The sequence below is a fragment of the Octodon degus genome, unplaced genomic scaffold, assembly GCF_000260255.1.
Source record: "Octodon degus isolate 3935 unplaced genomic scaffold, OctDeg1.0 scaffold00002, whole genome shotgun sequence".
Taxonomy (NCBI): Eukaryota; Metazoa; Chordata; class Mammalia; order Rodentia; family Octodontidae; genus Octodon; species Octodon degus.
The window spans coordinates 26,635,643-26,642,566 of NW_004524578.1; the positions used below are offsets into that span (position 1 = coordinate 26,635,643).

Sequence of the window (6,924 nt, forward strand, 5' to 3'; positions counted from 1 at the left end):
TATTTATTGTGTGTGTGGCCAGCTCAGCCCACCAGGGGGCGGGGCTGGCTGGCAGCATGTGGTGCTGGGGGATTGAACCGCGGTCCCTGTGCTTTGCTTTGCTTTGCTTAGCTTAGCTTAGCTTAGCTTAGCTTAGCTTAGCTTAGCTTAGCTTAGCTTAGCTTGTTCTAAGCAGGTGCTTTAGACCACTAAGCCATCTCACCAGCCCCAACTAATCCCTTTCTAAAGTGGCTATATCATTTTTCTTGCCCATCAGCAGTATATGAAGTTAACTATTGCATAACATAATTATTTCATTTATTTTCCACAATAACTCTTTGCAGCATGTACTACTATCACTAATAAAGCTAGGATGTAGATAGGTTAAGTAACTTATCCAAAATAAGCCAGCTATTAAATGGCTCTGCTGCTTTTCTTCTTTCAGTTCCAGGTGTTTGGCAATCATGGTTTACAAGTGCAGTTATGGCCAAATCCAAGAACCACACCACACACAACCAGTCCCCAAAATGGCTCAGAAATGGCATCAAGAAACATCGGTCACAAAGATACAAATCTCTGAAGAGGGTAGATCCCAAGTGGCTTAGGAACATGCATTTTGCCAAGAAGCACAACAAGAACGGCTTTAAGAAGATGCAAGCAAACAATTCTAAGGCCATGAGTGCACACACCAAGGCTATCAAGGCTCTCGTCAAGTCCAAGGAGGTTAAGCCCAACATCATCCGAAAGGGAATAAACTGCAAGCTCACTCGACTTGCCTATATTGCCTATCCCAAGTTTGGGAAACCTATCTGTGCCTGCATTGCCAAGGGTCACAGGCCATGCCAGCCAAAGGCCCAGGCTCCAGCCAAGGCCCAGGCTCTAGCTTCTGTTCTAGCAAAGGCCCAGACTTCAGCTTCTGCTCCAGCCAAGGCCCAGGCTCCAGCTTCTCCAATCCAGGATCCCAAAGGTGCCCAGGCCCACATGAAGGATCCACAGTAAAAGCCTCTTATCTGTTGATATGCAAACAGTAGGACTGGTGTGACCCCTGGGGTGCCATCTGTCAGGGGCTGGTGTCCTCCTGTGTTCTTTGTACAAATAAACCTGAAGCAGGACGTTAAAAAAATAAAATAAATTATAAAAATAAATAATAAAAAATAAATAAATGGCTCTGTCTGAACTCAAACTCAAGTCCAACTTCAGAAAAACAGACTGACTTTAATGTAAATTCAAACCAGATAAAAATGTAGACCAACTTTGAAGAAAAGCTTTGAAGTAAAGCTTTGGCTACAGGTGCAAATATAGACAAAGCATCAACAAACAATTTAGACCAACAAAGGCCTGTGTTAAACTGCTGGGCATGGTGGCACCCACCTGTAATTCTAGCACTAAGGAGGCTAAAGTAGGAGGACCAAAAGTTTGAGACCAGGGCTGGGCATGATGGTGCATGCCAATACTCTCAGCATTCGAAAGGATGAGGCAGAAGGATTGCCATGAGTTTGAGGCCAGCCTGTGCCACATAATGAATTCAAGGCCAGCCTGAAGTACATAGCCAGACTCCCTCTTTAAAAAAAAAAAAAGTTTACAGCCAATCTGGGCTATACCTCAAAAACATAAAAGGAGGGTAGAGGGGCAGGGAAGCTGGTAACATCAGGGTTATGGGATAATGGATAAGTTTATGGTCCCTTACCATTCCCCATTCTCTATAATCATTCTCCTCCCTCTTCTTCCTTTCCCAGTCTTACATCTCTTTCATTTCCCATATCCTTTTCCTCCTTCTCTTTTTCTTCCTTTTCTTCTTCCTCCTCCTCCTCCTCCTCCTCCTCCTCCTCCTCTTCTTTTATCTTTTGTCTTTTTAAGACAGGGACTTGCTACGCAGAGTTCAGGCTAGCCTTGAGCTCACTCTGTAACCCAGGCTGGTCTCAAACTCACAATGATCCTGCTGCCTCAGCCTCCTGAGTACTGGAATTCTGGGCATGCACTACCATACCCAGCTTCTTTTTATACTGTAACACAGTAAAAAATATGAACTTTGCATTCAGAAAAATCCAGAAGTTACTTCTTGTGTAACTTTGGCAGATCATGTAACATCTCTAAACCTAATCTTCCTCATCTATAAATAGGTTGGCGGGATAAAATTCTCTACCTTTTAGGAAATTGAACAGATTAAATCGAATAAAGTGTAGACAGACATGAGCCCACCAGAAGGCTAAAGAGTTTTTTGGGTGTTTGGGTTTTTTTGAGGGGTGAGGGGGAATAAACTTTGAGTCAATGAGGCTTAGTGGAAGTTTAGAGTTGAACAATCTTGGATCTGAATCCCTCTCTACCACTTACAGGTAAGTTTTGTTTGCTTGCTTTTTTTTGTTTGGGTTTTGGTTTTTGAGACAAACTCCACTATGTAGTTCAGGCTGGCCTTAAACTCACTATATAGCCCAGACTGGCCTTTCTGAGTTTTCCTTATCTATAAAATGGAATAAGTAATACATACAGGTTTGGGGCTGGGGAGATGGCTCAGTAGAATAAGCGCTTGCCTGGCAAGCTCAAGGGCCTGAGTTCAATCCCCGGTTCCAAAAAAAAAAAAAAAAAAAAAAAAAACCAAACCAAAAAAATAAATAAATAAATAAAAATAAAATACAGGTTTAATAGAAATAAAATAAGAAACATTTAAATTATACCTTGCCATCAAGAGGCATTTAATAAACAAAATTCAGGTGACTTCTTCTCTCTAGTGATTCATGGTTGTTTGTTTGTTGGCTTTTGGCGGAACTGGGGATTGCAGATTCAAAGTTGTTGACACCTGATCTGTTTACTCAGTTATGTCACCATTAAGGACTAGAAGTGACAACACTAAGGAATTCTCTGAAATTATCTTTTGAGGCTACTAATAAATATACAAAGAAGGAGGTAAAATGTTTTAAAACAATGAAAGGATCACAATAATGGAGCACAGGTCCAGACCTACTTACGCAGTAACAGCCTGGTTAAGCCATAAAAATTAAGAGTTATTTTGGTAACTTGAGGGGACTGGCTTAGAACATTGGACAATGTCTGAAGATATTTCTGATTCTCACAACTGAGAACTGCCATTGACATCTAGTGGGTAGAGGCCAGGAATACTGCTGAACATCCTATAATGCACAAGCCAGACCCCCACAGCAAAGAATTAGATAGTCAAAATGTAAATGGTGCTGAGCTTCAGAAACGCTGGACCAGATTATGAATTTCCCTTCACACTAAAAGACTATGATAAAGCAGCATCAACACTAAACAAGTGACATTCTTGTCAATATCCATCTATGAATGACCCTTTATGAGAGTACTCAAAATCTCCCTAAAGCCAGATATTGGCTATTACTCAATAGCCAATCAATACTTTACTCTGATACAGTATTTGCAGTCAAATGCTCCACCACTGAGTTATACCCCTGCTGATATAGTATCTGTATATCTACTGTTAATGCTCTATTTCTTTTTTTCTTTTTGGCTTTTGAGACGGGGGTCTCACTATGTAATTCAGGCTGATCTTGAGCTCACCAAGTAGACAAGGCTGGCATTAAACTCATAGTGATCCTGCATGTGTGATCCTTAGCCTCCTGAATGCTAGGATTATGGGAGTGCACCAACACATCTGACTTGATGTTGTATTTCTAAGGGTAGTGACAGTCCTCCCTTTATACCAATTAGAGAACCAGGGATCAAAGAGGTTCTAGCCTCCAGGGACTTGGTCCCACAGGTTACGATTAGAATCAGTGCTATCCAAAACCATACCAGTCCTTTTAGGTGAGAAGATGATTTAAATGAACAAGGTCAGAAAAAGATACAATGCACACCACAGTAGAAATTAATCTCAAGACCTGGTGAGATAGCTCAGCAGTCTAAATGCCTGCCTGGCAAGCACAAGGACCTGGGTTGGATCCCCAGTACCACATGACATGCTGGACCCAGAACCCCAGGCATGCCATGCCATCCACCAAAAGCCAGCATGGTGGTGCACACCTACAATCCCAGTGCTAGGGAGGCTGAGACAGGAGAATCACAAGTCTGTGCTGCATTAGTGAGACCATGTACCAAATAAATAAATGAATAATTTTTTTTTAAAAATGTAAAAAAGAATTTCAAATATAGCACACTAGTTGAAAGAGTCCTAACTTAAACAGCTACATACTATGAGTTCGTTTACATGACATTTTCTGGAAAACACAAAACTGGAAGAAATAAAACAACTGTGGAGTCAGGAAACATCAGAAATTATAAAGGAGGACAAAGGGTGGGAAGGAAATTACAAAGAAGGATAAAATAATTTTGGGGATAATGGACTGATATTGTACAATATATAGATGTTGCAGTACCCGTAACATACCTCTGTCAAAACTCATAGAACTATATACTGTTCAATTAAAGATTAATTTTACAACATCTAAATTATACTTCAAACAATATTGACTCCTCTTACCAAATGCAACTGCAAATCCTCTAGAAAAGATAAATAGATAACATCTATACACTTTCATTTCCAAATTCTACAATTTTATGACATGCCACCTGTCCTACCCCTGGTGACCTCAGAGCCACACCAATTAGGGTTGATTGTGGGCCTTGCTTTTTATATTAAAGCAATGAAGCTCACTCACTGAACCATTTGGTGTTGAGTCTTGACATACTGGACCCTTTGGCCCTATCCTAGCATGTGGCAGAGGCTCCCTTCCGTCACCTATCCTCACTTCTCTTGAAACTGATGAGAGGCTCAAATAATAAATAAGACAGAATTGGGGCTGGGGAGATGGCTCAATAGAATAAGCTCTTGCCTGGAAAGCACAAGGGCCTGAGTTCAATCCCCGGTTCCGCAAAAATAAATAAATAAATAAATAAGACAGAATAAGTCTCAGGAGACACTAGTTTTGTCTCTTTGTACAGGCTTCCTATCTGATCCCACTTGAACTTTTCATTAACTTTCAAATCAGGCAGTAAAAAAATCATATCTATGAATTCTCCTCCTCTACTGTCTTTTGGGTCTCCACTAGATTACTTACACAATTAAACTACATAAATGTAAAACATAAGCCACACAAGAAACTCATACACATTGATAGTAACACGGATGTTTTAACACATACACATCCCCTCCAAAATTATTGTTTTATCAAACGTCACATAAAACAAGCCAGGAGATCTGAAACAGCTATCAGAATGCTCATACTTTCTACTAATAGAAAGACCAAGCCAGGCATGGTGGCTCACACCTGCAATCCCAGCACTTGAGAGACTGAGGTAGAAGGATCATTGCCAATTGGGCTACCAGCCTGGGCTACAAAGTGAGATCAAGGCCAGTCTCAATTGCATAGTGAGACCATGTCTCAAAAAGATAATAATAATAATAATAATAATAGAAGAAAAAGAAAGACCACTCACTCCCTCTAATATCAAAAATGCAGTCACAATGGTGTCCTGGTGTAGGAGCTCCATCACTTCTCACTGAGTCAGTTCCTTTTTTTTAAAATAAAGGTTGTTCATAAACAGACTCTATCTCCTTCCGCCCCCATTACAGGGATCGAAGTTGGGACCTTGCACTTGCCAGTCAGGCACTTACGCCACTGAGCTATCTCCTTTTGAAAGTCAGTTCTTGGGGCCAGGGAGATGGCTCAGTAGAATAAGTGTTTCCCTGGCAAGCACAAGGGCCTGAGTTCAATCCCTGGTTCTGCCAAGAAGAAGAAGAAGAAAAGAAGAAGAAGAAAAGAAGAAAAGAAGAAGCAACAGCAGCAGCAGCAGCAGCAGCTCCACAAAGGCTAAAGTACTTGGCAAAAAACAGATGCTCGATTTTTATTGAAAGGTATTTTTCACAGAGTACCCCAGTGGCTACTGGAGTGAACACTATCATCTTTGACCATAAAATTGAAGGTTAGACTAACTGGCTGTAATGGGGTCTGTCTTAGTTACTCTTCTCTCGTTGCTGGGACAAATACCAGACACTCAAAATGAAGGAAGGAAAGGTTTATTTAGCCTACAGTTACTGAGGTTTCAGTCTATACTCAGCTGGCTCCAAGGCAGAGCAGTACACGGCAGAGGGCAACCTTTCATGGCTTTCATGGCAGCGGCAAAGAGCAAGAGCGCAAAAGGAGAGCAGCAGCTCAAGCAGCTAGCCTCTCTTCCCACCTTAATTATAATGCAAATCACCTGCCCCAGGGCAGGTGCAGCATCCACACCCACAGTAATCACAAACTCCAGAAGCTGCCCCATGACTACATGAGGCTTTGGGGGGACAATCAAACACAAACCATAACAGGGTCTAAGAGCAAGGTTTATGATAATGCACAAACCAAGAAGATGATGCCACTTCCCAGAAACATGGAAATCCTATGAACCCACTGGCCAAGAGCCAGCTGCCTTCAAAGTAGAGAAGAGGTAAAAACTAAAAGGCACAAAAAGGATGACTAGCCAGGTATGATGTCATATGCCTCTAATCCCAGCACTTGGGAGGCTGAGGCAGGAGGATCACCATGAGTTCTCAATCAGCCAGGGTTACAGTGAGTTCAAAGCCAGCCTAAACAACATAGTGAGACCCTGTCTCAAAATAAACACACACACACACACACACACACACACACACACACACAAAGTATGACTAACAGCTCAGCTGGCAATGCCTTGGTTGGTCTCCTCAATCCCCAGGTAGCAGATCAGCAGAATCTGTTCCTATGTACCTTGCAGACTACTAGACTAATGTCTAGGCCTTTCACCCTCTGCTGCAAGTTCAGCCCTCAGTCTCAGAAAAGAACTAGCTTCTAAGATTCTCAGCCCATCCACTGCACACAATAGCCATGTTTGAGATGAGCCACATTCACTATCACAGGATCTGAATATGACAAGAGCTAACTTATACCACCAAAATTATGCTGAGACCCACGCCTATAGGAGCACTAGTTAATTCCACATTCTTTTTTCTTTTCTTTT

At 41.7% G+C, this 6,924-nt stretch overlaps 1 protein-coding gene across 5 annotated transcripts in view; it reads right to left on the reverse strand.

The window, feature by feature from the left end:
- Positions 1-6,924, reverse strand: part of Stard9 (StAR related lipid transfer domain containing 9) — a 192,471-nt gene that overhangs the window by 173,468 nt on the left and 12,079 nt on the right. The window lies entirely within an intron of this gene.